Raw genomic sequence first — 23838 nt, forward strand, 5'->3', positions numbered from 1 at the left:
GACTTATGAGGATAGGTTGAGTAGGTTGGGCCTCAACTTATTGGAGTTCAGAAGAATGAGAGGTGATCTTATTGAAACTTATAAGATAATGAGGGGGCTTGACAAGGTGGATGCAGAGAGGATATTTCCATTCATTAGGGGAAACTAAAACTAGGGGACGTTAACTTAGAATAAGGGGCCACCCTTTTAAAACTGAGATGAGGAGAAATTTCTTCTCTGAGGGTTATAAATCCATGGAATTCTCTGCCCCGGAGAGCTGTGGCAGCTGGGTCATTGAATATATTAAAGGCGGAAATAGACAGATTTTTGAGCGATAAGGGAATAAAGGGTTATGGGGAGCAGGCAGGGAAGTGGAGCTGAGTCCATGATCAGATCAGCCAAGATATTGAATGGCGGAGCAGGCTCAAGGGACCAAATGGCCTACTCCTGCTTCTATTTCTTATGTTCTAAATCACTTCCAGGGCAGGTACAGCACGGGTTAGATACAGAGTAAAGCTCCTTCTACACTGTCCCATCAAACACTCCCAGGGCTGGTACAGCACGGGTTAGATACAGAATAAAGCTCCTTCTACACTGTCCCATCAAACGTTAAACCCAGCCCATAATGAGCAGGGCTCAGGGAAGTTGGTTGCTAAGCACTGCAGTGCTGTCATAAAGCAGGGCCATTCAGCCCAGCTGGTCCTCTCCTTGGCCCCGTTAAAGGTGGAGCGCTGGGACATCCTGTCTCAACACACATCCCCCTGTTCATACGGAGAATCCCTGGGGAAGGCCCAAGGCCCAGCGTGTGGAACATAACCAAGGGGGAAAGAGGAGGAGAGAAGGGGAGGTAAATCAAGGAGTCGGGACTGAGGGCCACCAAGCTTCAGTTTTAGAGCCTGTAGACTTCAGGAGGGGAAGAGTGAGTTCTGTAGTTTCAGGATCCAGGGAGAGAGCAAGGCACAAGGCACAAGGCACATTGCACAAATTCCTACTATTTTATCCTTCTCTCCTCTCCTCCCCTGAAGGTGCTGACTCTGGCTGGGTTCAGTTCTATACTCACTGGTTCCCCTCCCTCTCCTCCCCTGAAGGTGCTGACTCTGGCTGGGTTCAGTTCTACATTCACCAGTTTCTCTCCAATATGTGACCCATGTGCCCAATCTCCATGTATGAACATCGACAGTGAGTGTCGACAGGCTATTCCACTGTCCTCACTTGAGGCCTCACATAGGCATTTTCCAGCAGGGTCACTGGACCCTCCTCCCAATGGCTCAGTGGGAATGGTAACGCCCAGTGTGACAGTCATAGGAACAGGAGGGACCCAGGTTTAATCCTGTCCGCATTTCCTCCCCTTCTAATCCCCTGTAAAAGCTGTTTACAAAAGTCATCACTGTAAGTAGGAACAGGAATAGGCCATTCAGCCCCTTGAGCCTGTCCCACCATTCAATCAGATTGTGGCTGATCAGTATTTTAACTCTGTCTACCTGCCTTGGTTCCATCGCCATTAATACCCTTGCCTAAGGAAATCTATCCATCTTAGTTTTATAATTTTCAATTGTCCCAGCCTCAGTTTTATGGGGAACAGAGTTCCAGATTTCCACTCGGCTTTAAGAACATAAGAAATAGGAGCAGGAGTGGGTTAAACAGCCCCTCGAGCCTGCTGCGCCATTCAATAAGATCAAGGCTGATCTTCTACCTCAGCTCCACTTTCCCACACTATCCCCGTATCCCTTGATTTCTTTAGTGTCCAAACATCTATCGATCTCAGCCCTGAATACACTCAACGACTGAGCATCCACAGCTCTTTGGGGCAGAGAATTCCAAAGATTCACAACCCTTTGAGTGAAGACATTTCTCCTCATCTCAGTCCTAAATGGCCGTCCGTTATCCTGAGACTGTGACCCCTAGTTCTAGACTCTCCAACAAAGAGAAACAGCCAATCAGCATTTGTGTGAGGAAGTGTTTCCTGACCTCACCCTGAACGGCCTGGCTCTGATTTTAAGATTGTGTCCCCTTGTTGTGGACTCCTCCACCAGAGGAAATCGTTTCTCTCCATCCACCCTATCAACTCCTTTAATCTTAAACACCTCAATTAGATCACCCTTTAATCTTCTATATTTCTCACCATTTACAAACATCATCACTGTACATACAGGATCATAGAACCACAGAAGTTTACAGAATTGAATGAAGCCATTCCAGCCCATCATGTCCGTGCCGGCCGACAAAGAACTATCAAGCCATATCCCACTTTTCAGCTCTTGGTCCGTGGCCTTGTAGGTCGCGGCACTTCAAATGCATATCCGAGTTCGTTTTAAATGCAACGAGGGTTTCTGCCTCTACCACCCTTTCAGGCAGTGGGTTCCAGACCCCCACCACCCTCTAAACCTGCTACCACTTTAAACCTACGCCCCCTGGTTGTTGACCCTCTGCTAAGGGGAATAGGTCCTGCCTATTCACTCCAACTAGGCCCCTCATAATTTTATACATCTCAATTAAGTCTCCCCTCAGCCTCCTCTGTTCCAAAGAAAACAAGCCCAGCCTATCCAATCTTTCCTCATCGCTAAAATTCTCCAGTTCAGGCAACACACTCGTAAATCTCCTCTGTACCCTCTCCAGTGCAATCACATCTTTCCTGTAATGTGGTGACCAGAACTGCATGCAGTACTCTAGCTGTGGCCTAACTAGTGTTTTAAACAGTTCAAGCATAACCTTCCTGCTCTTGCATTCTATGCCTCGGCTAATAAAGGCAAGTATTCCATATGCCTTCTTAACCACCTTATCTACCTGTCCTGCTACCTTCAGTAATTTGTGGACATGGCCTCCAAGGTCCCTTTGTTCCTCTACACTTCTCAGTGTGCTACCATTTAATGTGTATTACCTTGCCTTGTTTGCCCTCCCCAAATACATTGCCTCACACTTCTCCAGATTGAATTCCATTTGCCACTGTTCAGCCCACCTGATCAGTTCATTCATATCTTCCTGCAGCCGACAGCTTTCTTACATAGAAACATAGAAACATAGAAAATAGGTGCAGGAGCAGGCCATTCAGCCCTTCTAGCCTGCACCGCCATTCAATGAGTTCATGGCTGAACATGAAACTTCAGTACCCCCTTCCTGCTTTCTCGCCATAACCCTTGATCCCCCGAGTAGTAAGGACTTCATCTAACTCCCTTTTGAATATATTTAGTGAATTGGCCTCAACTACTTTCTGTGGTAGAGAATTCCACAGGTTCACCACTCTCTGGGTGAAGAAGTTTCTCCTCATCTCGGTCCTAAATGGCTTACCCCTTATCCTCAGACTGTGACCCCTGGTTCTGGACTTCCCCAACATTGGGAACATTCTTTCTGCATCTAACCTGTCTAAACCCGTCAGAATTTTAAACGTTTCTATGAGGTCCCCTCTCATTCTTCTGAACTCCAGTGAATACAAGCCCAATTGATCCAATCTTTCTTGATAGGTCAGTCCCGCCATCCCGGGAATCAGTCTGGTGAACCTTCGCTGCACTCCCTCAATAGCAAGAATGTCCTTCCTCAAGTTAGGAGACCAAAACTGTACACAATACTCCAGGTGTGGCCTCACCAAGGCCCTGTACAACTGTAGCAACACCTCCCTGCCCCTGTATTCAAATCCCCTCGCTATGAAGGCCAACATGCCATTTGCTTTCTTAACCGCCTGCTGTACCTGCATGCCAACCTTCAATGACTGATGTACCATGACACCCAGGTCTCGTTGCACCTTCCCTTTTCCTAATCTGTCACCATTCAGATAATAGTCTGTCTCTCTGTTTTTACCACCAAAGTGGATAACCTCACATTTATCCACATTATACTTCATCTGCCATGCATTTGCCCACTCACCTAACCTATCCAAGTCACTCTGCAGCCTAATAGCATCCTCCTCGCAGCTCACACTGCCACCCAACTTAGTATCATCCGCAAATTTGGAGATACTGCATTTAATCCCCTCGTCTAAATCATTAATGTACAATGTAAACAGCTGGGGCCCCAGCACAGAACCTTGCGGCACTCCACTAGTCACTGCCTGCCATTCTGAAAAGTACCCGTTTACTCCTACTCTTTGCTTCCTGTCTGACAACCAGTTCTCAATCCACGTCAGCACACTACCCCCAATCCCATGTGCTTTAACTTTGCACATTAATCTCTTGTGTGGGACCTTGTCGAAAGCCTTCTGAAAGTCCAAATATACCACATCAACTGGTTCTCCTTTGTCCACTTTACTGGAAACATCCTCAAAAAATTCCAGAAGATTTGTCAAGCATGATTTCCCTTTCACAAATCCATGCTGACTTGGACCTATCATGTCACCATTTTCCAGATGCACTGCTATGACATCCTTAATAATTGATTCCATCATTTTACCCACTACTGAGGTCAGGCTGACCGGTCTATAATTCCCTGTTTTCTCTCTCCCTCCTTTTTTATCAACCACACAGCCGATTTTAGTATCATCTGCAGGGTTCTTAATCATATCCCCCACATTCAAGTCTAAATCATTGATATATACCACAAAAAGCAAGGGACCTAGTACTGAGCCCTGCAGAACCCCACTGAATACAGCCTTCCCGTCATAAAAACACCCATCGACCATGACCCTTTGCTTCCTGCCACTAAGTCAATTTTGGATCCAACTTGCCACTTTGCCTTGGATCCCATGGGCTTTTACTTTTGTGACCAGTCTGCCATGTGGGACCATCAAATGCCTTGCTAAAATCCATATGCACTACAGCAAACACACTACCCTCATCAACCCTCTTTGTTACCTCCTCAAAAAATTCAATTAAGTTAGTCAGACCCGACCTTCCCTGAACAAATCCATGCTGGCTGTTCTTTATTAATCTGTGTTTTTCTAAATGAAGATATATCCTGTCCCTTAATGCTGGGGTATATAGAGACCCAGCTAAGAGAGCCCTATACAGCAAGCGCCTCACAGCCAATTTGGCGTGCCTTGATGACCCTGAGATGCTGAATACCACGCGCTTGGTCTGCCCTCCAGGTCTCTCGAACCAGTGAAGAGACACTTGGTCACTCAACCAGGAAACATCAGGACTGGTTTGATGAAAATGACCAGGAGATCGAAGAAGTAATAGATCGCAAGCGCAAAGCATTTCTGAGCCTCAAGCAATATTCCAACTCGGGAGCTGCAAAACAACATTACAGATGGCTCAAGGCTCAGGTCCAACTAAAAACTCAGGACCTAAAGAACAGGTGGTGGATGGAGAAAGCACAGGAGATACAACAACTGGCCGATCGTCACGGTATGCGAGGATTCTTCACGGCAGTCAAGGCAACCTATGGTCCAAACTCCCAAGGCCCTACCCCACTCCTGGCCAAGAACGGGGAAACACTCATCAAGGACACCGAGGCTGTCAGGGCCCGATGGAAGGAGCACTTTGAAGATCTCCTCAATCAAGACTCTGCCTTTGACTCGAGTGTTCTCGGCTCCATCCTGCAGCATGCGACCCGCCACCAACTCAGTGAAACTCCAACGTTGCACAAGGTAGGCAAAGCCATAAAACAGCTCAAGAACAACGGGTGCGGAGGGAATCCCTGCTGAGGTGCTAAAGTATGGCGGAGAGGCACGGTTGGCACGGATACATGACCTCATTTCTCTCATCTGGAGGGAGAGCATGCTGGGAGATCTCAGAGATGCAGTGATTGTGACCATTCTTTTTTTTTTTTTAAAAGGGGACGAATCCGACTGCGGCAACTACAGGGGAATCTCCCTGCTATCAGCCACTGGGAAAGTTGTTGCTAGAGTTCTCTCAATCGTCTTCTCCCTGTGGCCGAGGAGCTCCTCCCGGAACGACAATGTGGATTTCGTCCCCGACGGGGCACAACGGACATGATCTTTGCAGCGTGACAGCTGCAGGAAAAATGCAGGGAGCAGCGGCAGCCCTTATACATGGCCTTTTGCGATCTTACAAAGGCCTTTGACACTGTCAACCATGAGGGTCTATGGAGCATCCTCCTCCGTTTCGGATGCCCCCAAAAGTTTGTCAACATCCTTCGCCTGCTTCACGATGACATGCAGGCCGTGATCCTTATCAACTGATCCATTACAGACCCAATTCACGTCCGGACCGGGGTCAAACAGGGCTGTGTTATCGCTCCAACACTCTTCTCAATCTTCCTCGTTGCCATGCTCCACCTCACAATCAACAAGCTCCCCGCTGGAGTGGAACTAAACTACAGAACCAGTGGGAAGCTGTTTAACCTACACCACCTCCAGGCCAGGTCCAAGATCACCCCAACCTCTGTCGTGGAGTTGCTGTATGTGGACGACGCCTGCGTCTGGGCACATTCTGAAGCTGAACTCCAGGATATAGTCAATGTATTCACTGAGGCATATGAAAGCATGGGCCTTACACTTAACATCCATAAGACAAAGGTCCTCCACCAGCCTGTTACCGCTGCACAGCACTGCCCTCCAATCATCAAGATTCACGGCGCGGCCCTCGATAACATGGACCATTTCCCATATCTCGCGAGCCTCTCATCAACAAAGGCAGACATTGATGCGGAGATTCAACATCACCTCCAGTGCGCCAGTGCAGTCTTCGGCCATCTGAGGAAAAGAGTGTTTGAAGACCAGGCCCTCAAATCTACCACCAAGCTCATGGTCTACAGGGCTGTAGTAATACCCGCCCTCCTGTATGGATCTGAGGCATGGACGATGTATAGACGGCACCTCAAGTCGCTGGAGCTATATCACCAATGATGTCTCCGCAAGATCCTGCAAATTCCCTGGGAGGACAGGCGCACCAACATCAGTGTCCTCGACCAGGCTAACATCCCCGATCTTGAAGCACTGAACACACTCGATCAACTTCGCTGGGCAGGCCACATAGTTCGCATGCCAGATACGAGACTCCCGAAGCAAATGCTTTATGCAGAGCTCCTTCATGGTAAACGAGCCAAAGGTGGGCAGCGGAAACATTATAAGGACACCCTCAAAGCCTCCCTGATAAAGTGCGGCATCACCACTGACACCTGGGAGGTCCTGGCCGAAGACCGCCCGAGGTGGAGAAAGTGCATCCGGGAGGGCGTTGAGCTCTTCGAGTCTCAACGCAAAGAGCGTGAAGAGGTCAAGCGCAGGCAGCGGAAGGAGCGCACGGCAAACCAGCCCCACCCACCCCTTCCCTCGACGAATGTCTGTCTCACCTGCAACAGGGTCTGTGGCTCTCATATCGGACTGTTCAGCCATCAAAGAACTCACTTTGGGAGTGGAAGCAAGTCTTCCTCGATTCTGAGGGACTGCCTATGGGGATGATTCCTGGTCTATCTTTGTCCTTTTCCATATCCAACCTAAATCCAACTGAATAATGATCACCACCACCAAAATGCTCTCCCACTGATACCTCTTCCACCTGCCCAGCTTCCGGTGGGTTGTAAATATTGGAATTCGCTGCCTCAGAGAGCTGTGGAAGATGGGACATTGAATAAATTTAAGACAGAAATAGACAGTTTATTAACTGATAAGGGAATAAAGGGTTATATGGAGCGCAGGGAATTGGACCCGAGTCCATGATCGGATCAGCCATGATCGTGTTGGGTGGCGGAGCAGGCTCGAGGGGCAGTATGGCCTGCTGCTGCTCCTATTTCTTATATTAGTTTGTGCTTCTGGTCTTCACTCACTAATTAGACACTTCCAGGGCAGGTACAGCATGGGTTCGATAGAGAAAATCTCACTCTATACCTTCCCATCAATCACTCCCAGGGCAGGTACAGCACGGGTTAGATAGAGAAAATCTCACTCTATACCTTCCCATCAATCACTCCCAGGGCAGGTACAGCATGGGTTAGATAGAGAAAATCTCCCTCTTTACCTTCCCATTAATCACTCCCAGGGCAGGTACAGCACGGGTTAGATAGAGAAAATCTCCCTCTTTACCTTCCCATCAATCACTCCCAGGGCAGGTGCAGCACGGGTTAGATAGAGAAAATCTCCCTCTATACCTTCCCATCAATCACTCCCAGGGCAGGTACAGCACAGTTTAGATAGAGCAAAGCTTGCTCTGCAATTACCATCAAAAACTCACAGGGCAAGTATAGCATCATTTAGATACAGAGTAAAGCTCCTAGATACACCATAAAGCTCCCTCTACCCTGGTCCGTCAAACACGCCCATGGCTGGTACAGCATGGGTTAGATACAGAGTAAAGCTCCCTCTACACTGTACCATCCAAAAACTCCCAGGGATGGGACAGCTCGTGTTAAATACAAAGCAAAGATCCCTCTACATTGTCCTAGCAAGCATTCCCAGGGCAGGTACAGCAAGGGTTAGATATCGAGGAAAGCTCTCTCTACACTGTCCCATCAAACATTCCCATGTTGATACAGCAAGAGCCAGATACACAGTAAAGCTCCCTCTACACTGTCGCATCATACACTCCCAGGGCAGGTACAGCAAGGGTAAGATACAGAGTAAAGCTCCATCTGCACTGTTCCTTCAGGGGAGGAGGGGGAGGGGAACCAGTGAGTGTAGACCTGAACCCAGACAGAATTGGTGGTGAAAACTGGGAGTCGAGGAGAAACAGTCTAGAAATGTGTGTTGATTTGGATTTCAGCACAGCAGGAGGGACAATGTGTGGGACAGGGATTTACAGGTTTGGAAGAGCAAGAGTGGAAAGAATGTTCCATGGAAACTAGATGTGTCTATTCTGAATTTCTGTCTTGTACTGACCGTGATGAGTTTTGTTATCCCCTTTTACAGCGTATTAGAAGGGGAGATTTTCAGACAGGAAACACAAACCAAACATCACGTCAAGATCTGACGGAGTCAATCGATTCATCAGGACCTGAATATCATCGGCCTCTGAAAGTGGAAGGAGAAATGTTTGCCTGTTCTGTGAGAAAAGATATCAAACATCAGTGTGACTGGAAAGGCACCGAGACACACACACCCTAGTGAGAGCGTTCCAGTGCACTGCCTGTGGAAAGTGCTTTATCCAGTTACACAGCCTGAAAAATCATCGCACCATTCACAACTGATTGTCCAACCATGGAGAGTCACAAGGATACCCGCACCATGGAAATGTGGGGACTGTGGGAAGGTATTCAGAAAACCGTGAGAGCTGGAAATTCATCGACGCAGTCACACTGGGGAGAGGCCGTTCATCTGCCCCGTGTGGGGGAAGGGATTCACTGGGTCTTCCCAACTTGTAACTCACCAGAGTGTTCACACTAGGGAGAGACCGTTCACCTGCTTGGAGTGTGGGAAGGGATTCACTCGGTAATCCAACCTGCTGACACACCAGCGAGTTCACAAGTGACTGCAGGGGTTGGAATCTGTTGTTATTGGTGCTGTTAATCACATCCCGACTGAACCACGTTTATTCTGACAGTTGGAGTTTGTTTCTGCTGATGTTAATAACCCTGCAACTGGGCTGGACTTTAATATTCTGGATATATTGCTGATTGTGTTCTTGGGGCTGCAGTGTCCATTTAAGAAATGTTGTGTGTTATCTTTCCCCTTAATTCAGCGACTCTCAACAGAAATTTAGTTTGCAATAAAATTATGAACTTTTACTTTAATCCTAAGTTGATCTTTGGTACAAAATCTACAATAGTATGAAAGTTTCCACTGAAGAACATCTCCAATTAGAAAGAGCTGGCTGACAATTCTTACTGACTTGCACATTACACACAGTGGCCCCTCCATTATCCACAAGAAGGGGAATGGGAATTGGTGGGGAATCAGTGTCCCCAAATGTTGCCCCTCCCGTCTGGTGTAGCAATCCCCTCGGCACAGGAATAGAGACAAGTCCAGACCAAAAGTGTACACAGTACTCCAGCTGTGGTCTTACCAACGCCCTGTACAGGTGTAGCAGGGCTTCCCTACTTTTATACTCCATCCCCCCTTGCAATAAAGGCCAGCATTCCATTTGCCTTCCTGATTGTTTGCTGTACTTGCATGCTAACTTTTTGCATTTCATGTCTAAGAATGCCCAGATCTCTTTGTATTACAGCATTTTGTAATCGTCCTCATTTAAATAATAATTTTTTTTAATTTTTCCTACCAAAGGGGATAACCTGACATTTTACCATATTATAGTCCATCTGCCAGATTTTTGCCCACTCACTGAGCCTATCCAAATCCCTTTGTAGATTATTCACGTCCTCCTCACAACTTGCTTTCCACCCATCTTTGTATCAGCAGCAAATTTGGCTGCATTACACTAAGTCCCTTCATCCAAGTCATTAATATAAATTATAAATAGTTGAAGCCCCAGCACTGATCCCTACAGCACACCACCAGTTACAGTTTGCCAACCTGAAAATGACCCATTTATCCTAACTCTCTGTTTTCTGTTAGTTAACCAATCCTCTATCCATGCTAATATATTACCCCCAACCCCGTGAGCTCTTCGCTTGTGCAGTAACCTTTTGTGTGGCACCTTATCGAATGCTTTCTGGAAATCCAAATGTATGACATCAACGGGTTCTCCTTTATCCACTCTGCTCATTACATCCTCAAACAACTCCAGCAACTTTGTCAAACATGATTTCCCTCTCATAAAACCATGCTGACTCTGCTTGACTGCAATATGATTTTCTAAATGTCCTGCTACTTCTTCCTTAATGATGGGCTCCAGTATTTTCCCAATGACATGGTAGGCTAACTGGTCTATAGTTTCCTGCTTTCTGTCTCCGTCTCTTGAATAGGAATGTAACATTTGCGGTTTTCCAGTCCGCTGGGACCTCTCCAGAATTCAGGTAATTTTGGTAGATTACAAACAATGTATCCACTATCTTTGTAGCCGCTTCTTTTAAGATCCGAGGATGCGTGCCATCAGGTCCAGGGGACTTGTCCATTTGTTTGCTTAGTACTTTATCTCTAGTGATAGTGACTGTTTTAAGTCCCCCCTCCCCCCACCACCACAATAGCTCCTTGATTATCAACTGTTGGGATGTTCTTAGTGTCCTCTAACGTGAAGACCAATACAAAATATTTGTTCAAAATCTCTGCCATTTCCATGTTTCCCAATATTAATTCTCCAGTCTCATCCTCTAAAGGACCAATGTTTACTTTAGCTACTCGGTTCCTTTTTATATATCTGTAGAAGCTCTTACTGATATTTCTTGCTAGTTTGCTCTCAGCTGCTATCTTCTCTGTCATCATTTTTTTAGTCGTCCTTTGCTGGTTTCTAACAATTTCCCAATCCTCTGGCCTTCCACTGTCCTTCACAACATTGTTTGCCTTTTTTTCAATTTGATACCATCCTTTACTTTCTTAGTTAGCCAGGGATGGTTCAGCCTTCTCTTAGCATCTTTGTTTCTCACGAATAAATCTTTGCTGAGAGTTATGAAATATCTCCTTAAATGTTTGCCACTGCATTTCTACAGTCTTACCCTTTAACATACTTTCCCAGTCCACGTGGTGTCAGTGACGCTGGTGTGCCGACAGGGTGATGAGTGAGTGAATCCCTTCCCACACTCTGAGCAGAACGACCTCTCCCCGGTGTGACTGTAGCGATGAGTTTCCAACAGGGATGGGTAATTGAATCTCTTCCCACAGTCCCCACATTTCCACGGTTTCTCCATGGTGCGGGGTTGTCCGTGTGTCTCTCCAGGTTGGACGATCAGTTGAAGCCTGGTCCCCACAGAACATGTGTACGGTTTCTCCCCAGGGTGAATGGTGCGATGTTTTTTCAGGCTGTGTAACTGGTTAAAGCTCTTTCCACAGTCAGTGCACTGGAACAATCTCATTCGGGTGTGTGTGTCTCGGTGCTTTTCCAGTCACACTGATATTTGAAATCTTTTCCCACAGGCAGAACAGGCAAACATTTCTTCTTCCACTTTCAAAGACCGATGATATTCAGGTCCTGATGAATTGAGTGACTCCGTTGGATTTGGTTTGGTTTGAGTTTCCTGTCTGTAAATCCTCCCCTTCTAATACCCTGTAAAAGAGTTCACAAAAGTCATCACTAAGTCCTGGGCCGAAAATCAAAACAGACAATTCCAGCTTCCATGGAATATTCTTTCCTCTCTTGTTCCCACAAACATGTGATCCAATCAAATTAAAAGGCGGCAAAATAAGCAACAAAAGCAAAGGGCACCTTCCCAAATAAACCAGAATGTTGTTCCCAGTGTGTATGAGATACTCCGTACCCTGAGGTGCCACCGGTCACGGAAGGCATCAAGGAACCAGTGCACACCGCATGTTCCCTCTCCAGGGCCATCCGGGCACCGACAAGACAAAAGACCACAAGAATTAAGCACAAGAATAAGCCACACGGTCCCTCGGGCCTGTTCCACCATTCACTATGATCATGGCTGATCTTCAACCTCAGCTCCACTTTCCTGCCTGATCTCCATATCCCTTGATTCCCCCAGAGTCCAACAATCTATATATCTCAGTCTTGAATATACTCAACACCCACAGCCCTTTGGGGTGGAGAATTCCGAAGATTTACAACCCTCTGAGCGAAGAAATTCCTCCTCATCTCAGTCTTATATGGTCGACTCCCTTATTCTGAGACTGTGGGCCCTATTTCGAGACTCTCCAGTCAGGGGAAACAACCTCTTAGCATCTACCCTGTCAGTCCCCCTCAGAATTTTACATGTTTCAATGAGATCCCCTCTTATTCTTCTAAACTCCGGAGAGTATAGGCCCATACTGCTCAATCCCTCCTCATAGGACAATCCCCCCATCCCGGGAATCAATCTGGTGAACCTTCATTGCACTCTCTCTAAGGCAAGGATATCCTTCCTCAGATAACGAGACCAAAACTGTGCACAGTACTGCAGGTGTGGTCTCACTAAGGCCATGTACAATTGTAGCAAGACTTCCTTACTCTTGTACTCCAACCCCCTGGCAATAAAGGCCAACATGCCTTCCTGATTGCTTGCCGTACCTGCATGCCAGCGCTCTGTTTCCTGTCTGAGGACACCTGAATCTCTCTGAACACTAACATTTATTAGTTTTTCACCATTTAAAAAATATTCTGTTTTTCTATTCTTCCTACCAAAGTGAATAACCTCACATTTCCCCACATTATACTCCTCCATCTGCCACCTTATTGCCCACTCACTGAACCTGTCCATATCCCTTTGCAGGTTCTTTGCATCCTCCTCACAGCGTACTTTCCCACCTGGCTTTGTATCGTCAGCAAACTTGGATATATTGTACTTGATCCCTTCATCCAAGTCTTTAATATAGATTGTAAATAGCTGAGGCCAAAGCAAAGCGAAGACCAAAGCTGACCGATCCTTGCAGTACCCCACTAGTTACAGCCCGCCAACCGGAACATGTCCCGTGTATCCCGACTCTCTGTCCGTTAACCAATCCTCTATCCGTGCTAATATATTACCCCCAACTCCGTGAGCTCTCAATCAGCATTTTATGTGGCACATCAAATGTGTTTTAGAAATCCTGCAACATTACAGCCACTGGTTCCCCTTCATCCACCCTGCTGCTGACATCCTCAAAAAGCTTAATAAATGTATTAAAGACGATTTCCCTCCCACAAGACCATGTTGAGAGCAGACTGAGAGCCTGATTGTCTCAGTGCCCTGTTACACTTGTGTAGTAATGGATTGCAGCATTTCCCCCAAGGACTGATGTCAGACTAACTGGCCCCGAGTTGCCCGTTTTCTCTCTCCCTCCTTCCCTGACCGTGGAGGAGAGGCAGGCAGCCAGAGTGAGCCAGCCCCTGGGCCTGTCACCGCGGGGCGGGGGGGGGGGGGGGGGGGACAAACCCGGGCTCAGCCTGTGGGCTGTAATTGGGGCCTGAGGCCTACAGCGGGTGTGGGTGAAGCTCCCCGGCCCACCCGCGGGTCCACACCCTCCGCCGCCCCCACAATCTCCTCTCTCCTCCCGCCTCCCCGAAGGGTCTGACCCACTCGAGCTCGGGGCAAACGCCGGAGCCGCAGGTTGTTGTTGGGGGCCTGAGGCCTACCCCGGGTGTTTAGAAAGCCTCCCCGCCGGTTCCGGGGCTCCCCTGCGCCGCCGCCGCTTTGTCCTCCTCCCCGCTCCGGAACCTTCTCTCCTCCTCCGGCCGTTGGGCGGCGCGCGCACTCGAGCGGCACGTGACCCGGGCCCACGGCCTGATTGACGGGAGCTCCCGACCAATGGGGAGTGAGATCGCGGGAACAGTGGGCGGGCGGCCGGGGGTGACGCGCGCTGGAACGTGCCCATGAAAAGTGCAACTTGGTTCTCTTGAGTGAGGGAGGCTGGGGGTCAAGGTTGATTTGATTCTGTGCTGACCCTTGACCTCCCTTGCTCCCCAGTGCAGACCAGGAGAGGTTGCACATTCCAGCTGCTCACTGTGGGGTTGTCAGCGGATCCCAGCCTGGGCTGCAGTTGGGGAGACTGCAGTTAATCTCAGTGCCCGGGGCTCCTGCTACTGATCACTGTCCACTCACCCCAGCAGCAAAGGCCAAGTCTGCAAAGGGGGCGTTGTTTTGGACTGTGATGCCCACAAGGTTGAATAGGCTGCCAACAATCACTGCATACCCTCACACATTGGCCCTTTGGACGGACACCAGAAGGCAACCAGTGACTGTGGAACTCCTCACTGTAGAGGAATAGGAGGATATGTTGATCGGGTGGGAGGAGGGTCGTGTGGAGTTTAAACCCCAACATGGACCAGTTGGGCCGAATGGCCTGTTTCTGTGCTGTGTTCTATATAATACCATGAAAGGTTAAATCAAGGGAATCAGCAAAAACAAAAACTTGTATTACTATAATGCCTTTAATGTGTAAAATGTCCCAAGGATTTTCACAGAGTATTATAAGACAAAAACTTGACACCAAGCCACATAAACAGATATCAGGGCAGGTGACCAAAAGCTTGGTCAAAGACATAGGTTTTCAGGAGCAGATTAAAGGAGGAATGAGAGGCGGAGAGGTTTTAGAGATTGGGGTCAAGGCAACAGAAGGTTGAGCGATTACCATCAGGGATGCTGAAGAAGGCAGAATTAGAGGAGAGCAGATATCTCAGCGGTTGTGGGGCTGGGGAGATTACAGAGATAGGGAGGGGCGAGGCAATGGAGGGATCTGAAAACAAGCATGAACATTTTGAAATCGAGGCGTTGCTTAACCAGGAAGAATGTAGGTCAACGATGTTTCCCCAGCATTCTAGGCACACTCGCCTTCCCTCGTTCACCTGGACCTTGCTGGCTGCGATATTTCATCCTGCGACCTCGCTTCCACTTGCTTCTGCAAGAAAAAAACAAAAGGAGAAATAGCACCGCTCTGTGAGAGGTCTTCCCTCCACAGCTCAAACTGAGGTTATATGGATTACATTTCCCTTCCCGAATGCTTGAGCAGCAACTCCTATCTATTTAGATAGTCAATTTTATTTTCACACAAACCGATGTCCAGCCTTTGTGATTGAACAATACAAAAGGTATCTGCAATGTGTTTCCTGCAAGTTCTTTATCTTCCCTCTCGAGCAATCTGTCGTGGAAGATAACACATGATTCCAAATCATTCATTCCAGGCATTTTTTTCAAAAAGTCTTACATTCAATTTTGTCACCATGCTGTGGTATTCAAGATCCATTACTGCAGATAAGAAGTTGAACATAACTGGAGTTCTTCTTTTTGTTCCAGCAAAGATCAAAGTCGTTTACAGCTTGAAGTTATTTCCAAATTAAAGGACCCTCTCGGTAACTTTGCACCATTATCATCATCATCATCATCATCGACAGTCCCTCGAAATGAGGATGACTTGCTTCCACGCGAAAAGGGATGAGTTCACAGGTTTTTCAATGAAGGACCTAATATTCCGGATCCCAAACTACATCCTGAAGGGTGGAAGATGCCTGTGCATGGATTTTTTTAATGTGTGGTTGCACACCAGCCACCCCTACTCTCCAACTGCTCGCCCCAACCCCTCCTCCACCCCCTCACCCCCAACCCCCCTCACCCCAACCCCTCCTTCACCCCCTCACCGCAACCCCCCTCACCCCAACACCTCTCCTTCACCCCAACCCCCCTCACCACAACCCCTCCTCCACCCCTCACCCCAAGCCCTCTTTCACCCCCTCACCCCAACTGCCCTCACCCCAACCCCTCCTCTACCCACTCACCCCAACCCCCCTCACCCGAATCCCTCCTTCACCCCCTCACCCCAACCCCCATCACCCCAACACCTCCTCCACTCCCTCACCCCAACCCCTCTCACCCCAACCCCTCCTTCACTCCTTCACCGCAACCCCCCTCACCCCAACCCCTCCTTCACTCCCTCACCCCAACCCCCTTCACTCCAACCCCCATCACCCCAACCCCTCCTTCACTCCATCACTGCCACCCCCTCACCCCAACCCCTCCTTCACTCCCTCATCCCAACCCCTCTCACCCCAACCCCCCTCACCCCAACCCCTCCTTCACTCCTCACCCCAAACTCCCTCACCCCAACTCCTCCTTCACTCCCTCACCCCAACCCCCCCTCACTCCAACCCCCCCTCACCCCAACCCCTCCTTCACCCCCTGACCCCAGCCCCCCTCACCCCAACCCCCTCACTCCTACTCTGTAACCCCCCCTCACCCCAACCCCCCTCACACCAAACCCTCCTTCACCCCAACCCCTATTTCACACATACAATTTCATTTTGACCATCAATTATACCAATGATCCACATTGGAGGTAAATATCAGGAGCTTCTGTGTGATGGTGAGGTGATCACTGGACAATAAAGCTCAGAGACTGGTGGGGGGCTGCTCATTATCCTCGTTGTGATTTAGTCCCCTTTCCCACTGAATACTGCGGACAGACATGGTCACCTTGGTAACAGAATGGTCAGTGTGACATCACTTTCTAAACAAGACCACACAAGACAATGGGTTATCAATAAATGGTAAAGGTATTAAACAGTCTGCAATTACATTGTAAAAAAATGGAAATAAAATGCTGGAAAATCATTGGTGAAGATAATTTATCTCTGAAATTGACTAGCAAATATTAAAAATGATGTGCTTTGTATACACAAACACTATATATATATATAAAGAAAAATATATATATGCAATATATATATATTTATATGCTATGATATATATATAGACTTTGTGTGCTCATTTCAGTTGTTCTGCGTAACCTGATGCGATCAACATTCTATGATCTTTAGCCCATCCAGTGGTTGCTGGATCAGGATATAAAGAGACCGCGCGCTGTTCCTCCTCCCACTGCCTGGGGGAATGGGGCAGATATTTACAGGGACAGGGACTCCCCTTTCTCTGCCTCATTATAGTTAAAGGGACAGTCCAGTTTATCTTGGGGTGTCGGAGGACTTCACTAACAGAGCTCCCATCAACAGTCGCTCCTTTCTGTACTGTGCAGTGATTGTAAAGCTGTCTATTTCAGTGACTTGAGCCTTTCTAAAATGTCTCACTGCGTTTGATGATCCACTTGTATAATTTGGAAAGATTTCAGAATTGTGCAATGTGATGAAGGTGTTGGTTAAAGGTGGAGTCAAATTTGTTTCAAAATATTCTGTTCTACCCCTCCCCCAACCCCCAAAATTTTAGAACACTGCAATACTGACTGGGAAGTTCTCAAGTTCAATCCATGATCAAGGCTGTGAGTTGATCTGAGCAAAGGCAGCAGTTCAGGGATTATAATCGTCCTCAGTAAATATGAGTAAAAATCAGCCAGTGTCCCTACTGTTCGTACCGATTCAGTGACCTCAACTGGGAAGTGTGTGGATGGCATTTGAGGACAGGATTTGAAGCTGTGATGCCTACCATAGTGGAAATCCTGCTGGCACTCACTGAGTCGACTGACGATGAGGCACTAGAGGTTAACTAATGGCATACAGCCAGATTCAGCACTTTCTGGAGATAATAAATCTCAGACGATGAAAGGAATGTTGAATTTAGACAGTGAGGATGGAGGGAGAGTGTCTAGAATAAGGAATTTACAGCTTAGGGGGGACATGAGGGAACAGAATGTTCTGTGGAATCTAGAATTGTCTGTTCTGAATTTCTATCCTGGATTTAAAGTAACAATGTTTGTAAGCACCATTTATTTGCAGGGTATTAGAAGGGGAGGATCTGCAGCTGGGAAACTCAATCCAAACATTGCGTCAAGATTTGACAGATTCCCGGATTGATCAGGATCACCTTATCATCAGCCTTTGTAAAAACACCAATCACAGCGGGGAGAAACAGGACACATGTTGTGTGTGTGGATACACCTTCAACCAATCGTTCAGCCTGTGAGACTCGTGCACCCACCTGACTCAACACTGTAAATGTGGGGACAGTGGGAATGGATGCTGTTGTACATGGAAAGTGATTCAGTCGCTCATCTCACCAACTGACATTTGAGTAATTAGATAACAGACTTTTTCCTGTGAATATAGAGCTGGGTTATTGGGCCGTAATGTGTTTACTTATTCATCCTGTTGACTCTAAATCTTTGCCAATTATTTGATGTGATTGGTTTACATGTACGTATCTTTAAAAATATGTTTGCTGAGTGGATTCAAATACAAATTGAAACCAGGTTTGCAGCGTGGTGCTCCGAAGGTGAGAGAGATGCTATGGGGCACACACTAAGTCCAGTATCTGAAGGTGATTAACAGACTGGGTTTTATGTTTAGTGATCCCGGGCGTGTTACCGACACCTTCCCTGATACCAAGGCTAGGAGATCAACTCTGGAAGGTATGGGAAACTGGGACTTACCCCTGAGAGTAACCAAAGGTATAAGAACTAAAATAATCCAGAGTTAGAGAGGAGAAAAGGCCCAAAATGGAGCAGTCAGTAACAGGATGTCAATTAGTCACTTCTTAATTTGGAGACATCAAATATCGATACACTCTGTTATTTGAAATATCAAAATATTAAACTCCAGCCCAGTTATAGGGGTTATTAACATCAGCACAAACAATCCCCAACTGACAGAATGAACATGATTCAGTTAGGATGTGATTAACAGCAGCAATAAGAGTAGAATCCAACCCCTGCAGTCACTTGTGAACTCGCTGGTGTCTCAGCAGGTCGGATGAATGAGTGAATCCCTTCCCGCAGGTGAACAGTCTCTCCCCAGTGTGACAGTGATGATGCATTTCCAGCTTACAAGGTTGGGTTCAGTTCTGCAACCGCTGTGCGCAGAGTGAGAATAAACTCAATGAGCTGCTGATTTTCTCGACTGGGTCTTCTGTGCTGGCCCAATAGGGTGAGCCCAGGCTGGCCCAATAGGGTGAGCCCGGGCTGGCCCAATAGGGTGAGCCCGGGCTGGCCCAATAGGGTGAGTCCGGGCTGGCCCAATAGGGTGAGCCCGGGCTGGCCCAATAGGGTGAGTCGGGCTGGCCCAATAGGGTGAGTCCGGGCTGGCCCAATAGGGTGAGTCCGGGCTGGCCCAATAGGGTGAGCCCGGGCTGGCCCAATAGGGTGAGCCCGGGCTGGCCCAATAGGGTGAGCCCAGGCTGGCCCAATGGGGTGATGTAATGACCAGAACTGTGTGAGTACTCCAGCTGTGTCTTAACTAGTGTTTTACACAGTTCTATCATAACCTCCAGAGGGAGGTGGGGGTCTGGAACTTACTGCCTGAAAGAATAGTAGAGGCAGAAACCCTCATCGTATTTACAAAAGTACTTGGATATGCACTGGAAGTGCATTAACCTCCAGGGCTACGGACCAAGAGCTGGAAAGTGGGATTCGGCTGGATAGCTCTTTTTCAGCCACACAGACATGATGGGCCTCATGACCTCGTTCTGTGTTGTAAACTGCTATGAGTCCATGTCGCTAATCCTCTCCTGTCTGATATAAACCAACCCCAGAGTCACTGACACCAATCTTCTCCTGTCTGATATAAACCAACCTCACAGTCACTGACACCAATCCCTTCCTGTCTGATATAATGTTGTGAAAGACAGCGGAAGACCAGAAGATTGGGAATTTTTTAGAAACCAGCAAAGGATGAAAAAAAATGATAAAGACAGAGAAGATAGCACATGAGAGCAAATTAGCAAGAAATATAAAAACAGACATTAAGAGCTTCTACAGGTATATAAAAAGGAAGTGAGTAGCTAAAGTAAACGTTGATCCCTTAGAGGATGAGACTGAAGAATTAATAACGGGAAACACGGAAATGGCAGAGATTTTGAACAAATATTTTGTATTGTTCTTCATGGTAGAGGAAACTAAAAACATCCCAACAGTTGATAATCAAGGAGCTATTGCGGTGGTGAGGGTGGGGTGAGGGGGGACTTAAAACAGTCACTATCACTAGAGATAAAGTACTCAGCAAACAAATGGGACTAAAGATGGACAAATCCCCCGGACCTGATGGCATGCATCCTAGGGTCTTAAAAGAAGTGGCTGCAGAGATAGTGGATGCACTGGTTGTAATCTACCAAAATTACCCGAATTCTGGAGAGGTCCCAGCAGACTGGAAAACTGCAAATGTAACACCCCTACTCAAGTAAGGGGGGGAGGCAGAGAGCAGGAAACCATAGACCAGTTAGCCTACCATCGGTCATTGGGAAAATACTGGAATGCATCATTAAGGAATTAGTAGCAGGACATTTAGAAAATCATATTGCAGTCAAGCAGAGTCAGCATGTTTTATGAAAGGGAAATCATGGTTAATAAATTTGCCGGAGTTGCTTGGCGATTAAATGAGCAGAGTGCATAAAGGAATACCAGTTGAAGTTGTATATTTGCATTTCCAGAAAGCATTCGATAAGGTGCCACACAAAAGGTTACTGCACAAGCTAAGAGCTCACGGGGTTGGGGGTAATATATCAGAATGGATAGAGGATTGGCAAAGTAACAGAAAACAGAGAGTCGGTATAAATGGGTCGTTTTCTGGTTGGCAAACTGTAACTAGTGAGGTGCTGCAGGGATCAGTGCTGGGACCTCAACTATTTACAATTTATATTAATGACTTGGATGAAGGGACCAAGTGTAACACAGTCAGATTTGCTGATGATACAAAGATAGGTGAGAAACCAAGTTGTGAGGAAGATGCAAATAATCTAGAAAGGGATATGGATAGGATAATGAGGTACTAACGATATAGGCAAAAAAATGGGATGAGGTCCAACAAGCTGAATTGAGGGAGCTCGGAGTTAAATTAAAAAGTAGGACCTCAAAGGTAGTAATCTCAGGATTGTTACCAGGGCCACATGCTAGTCAGAGTAGAAATAGCAGGATAGTTAAGATGAATAAGTTTCTTGAGGAATCGTGCAAGAGGGAGGGATTTAAATTCCTGGGACATTGGAACCGGTTCTGGGGGAGGTGGGACCAATACAACCGGTCTGCACCTGGGCAGGACCGGAACTGATGTCCGAGAGGGAGTGTTTGCTAGTGCTGTTGGGGAGGGTTTAAACTAATACAGCAGGGGGATGGGAATCTATGCAGGGAGACAAAGGGAAGTAAAATGGGGGCAGAAGCAAAAGGTAGAAAGATGATAAGGAAAAGTGGAGGGCAGAGAAATCAAAGGCAAAAATCAAAAAGGGCCACATTACAACATAATTCTAAAAGCACAAAGAGTGTTAAAAAAACAAGCCTGAAGACTGTGTTTCAATGTGAGGAGCATTCATAATAAGGCGCAGATAGCTGTTAATGGATATGATGTAATTGGGATTATGGAGACATGGCTCCAGGGTGACTAAGGCTGGTAACTCAACATCCAGGGGTATTTAATATTCAGGAAGGATAGACAGAAAGGAAAAGGAGGTGGGGTAGTGTTGCTGGTTAAAGAGGAGATTAACACAATAGTAAGAAGGACATTAGCTTGGATGATGTGTAATCTGTATGGGTGGAGCTGCAGAACATCAAATGGCAGAAAACGCTAGTAGGACTTGTGTACAGACCACCAAACAGTAGTAGGGAGGTTGGGTATGGCATCAAACAGGAAATTAGGGATGCGTGCAATAAAGGTACAGCAGTTATCATGGGTGACTTTAATCTACATATAGATTGGGCTAACCAAACTGGTAGCAATATAGTGGAGGAGCATTGCCTGGAGTGTATAAGGGATGGTTTTCTCGACCAATATGCCAAGGAACCAACTAGAGAGCTGGCCATCCGAGACTGGGTGTTGTGTAATGAGAGAGGATTAATTAGCAATCTTGTAGTGCGAGGCCCCTTGGGGAAGAATGACATTAATATGGAAGAATTCTTCATTAAGGTGGAGAGTGACACAGTTAATTCAAAGACTAGGGTCCTGAACTTAAAGAAAGGTCCCTTCGATGGTATGAGACATGAATTGTCCAGGATAGACGAGCTAATGATAATTAAAGGGTTGATGGTGGATAGGCAATGGCAGACATTTAAAGATCACACGGATGAACTTCAACAATTGTACATCCTTGTCTGGCGTAAAAATAAAATGGGAAAGGTGGCTCAACCGTGGCTAACAAGGGAAATTAGGGATAGTGTTAAATCCAAAGAAGAGCCATATAAATTAGCCAGAAAAAGCAGCACACCTGAGGACGAGGAGAAATTTAGAATTCAGCAGAGGAGGACAAAGGGTTTAATAAGGAGGGGGAAAATCATCATCATAGGCAATCCCTCAAAACGAGGATGACTTGCTTCCACGCCAAAAAAGGATGTTTCAATAAAGGATCTAATAATCCAGGTCCTGAACTACATCCTGAAGGGAGGAAGATGCCTGTGCATGGATTTTTTTAACGTGTGGTGGCCATTGCACAGGAGCCACCACATAGGCTTGACAGAGCTAGGTCTTGGTCCAGTGGCGAGGATTAACCAGGACTGGAGACCAGCTCTGCCGCATGGACCTAGTGCGCACCCATATCGCAGTGTGGGCTGGCCCGTGCTGCCCCTGGGCCTGTGGCCCCGAACTCACACCTCTCCTGGGCCCCAATCACGTCCCTCGCTGCTCCTTCGCCCCAACCTCGCTGCTCCTGCTGCACCGACGCACCTTCCAATCATCAACCTGGACCTTGATGACATCACTCTTTGCTGCCTTTGCAGCTCACGCTGCTCCCTGAAGCTGCATGCCTCCACGCTGCTCCCTGGGCAGCACACTGCTCCTTTTATGGCCCTGACCTGCCATAACATACCTCAATCTTCCAATATAACACGGACAGGGTATCTGGTCATTTATCACATTGCTGTTTGTGGGAGATTGCTGTGTTCAAATTGGCTGCTGTGTTTCCCACATTACAACAATGACTACACTCAAAAGTACTTCATTGGCTGTAAAGCGTTTGAGACGTTTGGTGGACATGAAAGGCGCTATATCAATGCAAGTCTTTCTTTTTTAATACAAAAGCAAAATACTGCAGATGCTGAAATCTGAAATAATAACAAACTGCTGGAAATCTCAGCAGGTCAGGCAACATCTGAGAGAAAAAATAGAGTATGAGAGGAAGCTTGCAGGAAACATAAAAACTGACTGCAAAAGCTTCTATAGATATGTGAAGAGAAAAAGATTAGTGAAAACAAGCGTAGGTCGCTTGCAGTCAGAATCAGGTAAATTTATAATGGGGGACAAAGAAATGGCAGGCCAATTGAACAAATACTTTGGTTCTGTCTTCACTAAGGAAGACACAAATAACCTTTCAGAAATATTAGGGGACCAAAGGTCTAGCGAGAAGGGGGAACTGAAGGAAATCCTGATTAGTCAGGAAATTGTGTTATGGAAATTTATGGGATTGAAGGCCGATAAATCCCCAGGGCCTGATAGACTGCATCCCAGAGTACTTAAGGAAATGGTCCTAGAAATAGTGGATGCATTGGTGGTCATTTTCCATCATTCTATCGACTTTGGATCAGTTCCTATGGATTTAAGGGTAGCGAGTGTAATACCACTTTTTTAAAAAGTGAGGGAGAAAACGGAATTAGAGACCGGTTAGCCTGACATCAGTAGTGGGGAAAATGTTGGAATCAATTATTAAAGATGTAACAGCAGCGCA

The 23838-nt window shown here is 47.0% G+C and overlaps 1 protein-coding gene and 1 long non-coding RNA gene across 9 annotated transcripts in view; one reads left to right on the top strand and one right to left on the bottom strand.

Moving 5' to 3' along the window:
- The window catches only part of LOC139247642 (zinc finger protein 664-like), a 334128-nt gene extending 320130 nt beyond the window's left edge, over positions 1-13998 (bottom strand). For 3 of the 8 annotated variants that reach the window (XR_011590941.1, XM_070871736.1, XM_070871731.1), the window contains exons 1-2: positions 13902-13998; positions 11353-11900 (exon numbers count right to left, since the gene is read on the bottom strand). The gene's annotated coding sequence lies outside the window, so the exon portion shown is untranslated. The other 5 variants (XM_070871738.1, XM_070871734.1, XM_070871735.1 and 2 more) reach the window with 4 other exon arrangements.
- Positions 1-23838, top strand: part of LOC139247648 (uncharacterized) — a 497861-nt gene that overhangs the window by 232709 nt on the left and 241314 nt on the right. The window lies entirely within an intron of this gene.

Source organism: Pristiophorus japonicus, unplaced genomic scaffold (genome assembly GCF_044704955.1).
Source record: "Pristiophorus japonicus isolate sPriJap1 unplaced genomic scaffold, sPriJap1.hap1 HAP1_SCAFFOLD_278, whole genome shotgun sequence".
Taxonomy (NCBI): domain Eukaryota; kingdom Metazoa; phylum Chordata; class Chondrichthyes; family Pristiophoridae; genus Pristiophorus; species Pristiophorus japonicus.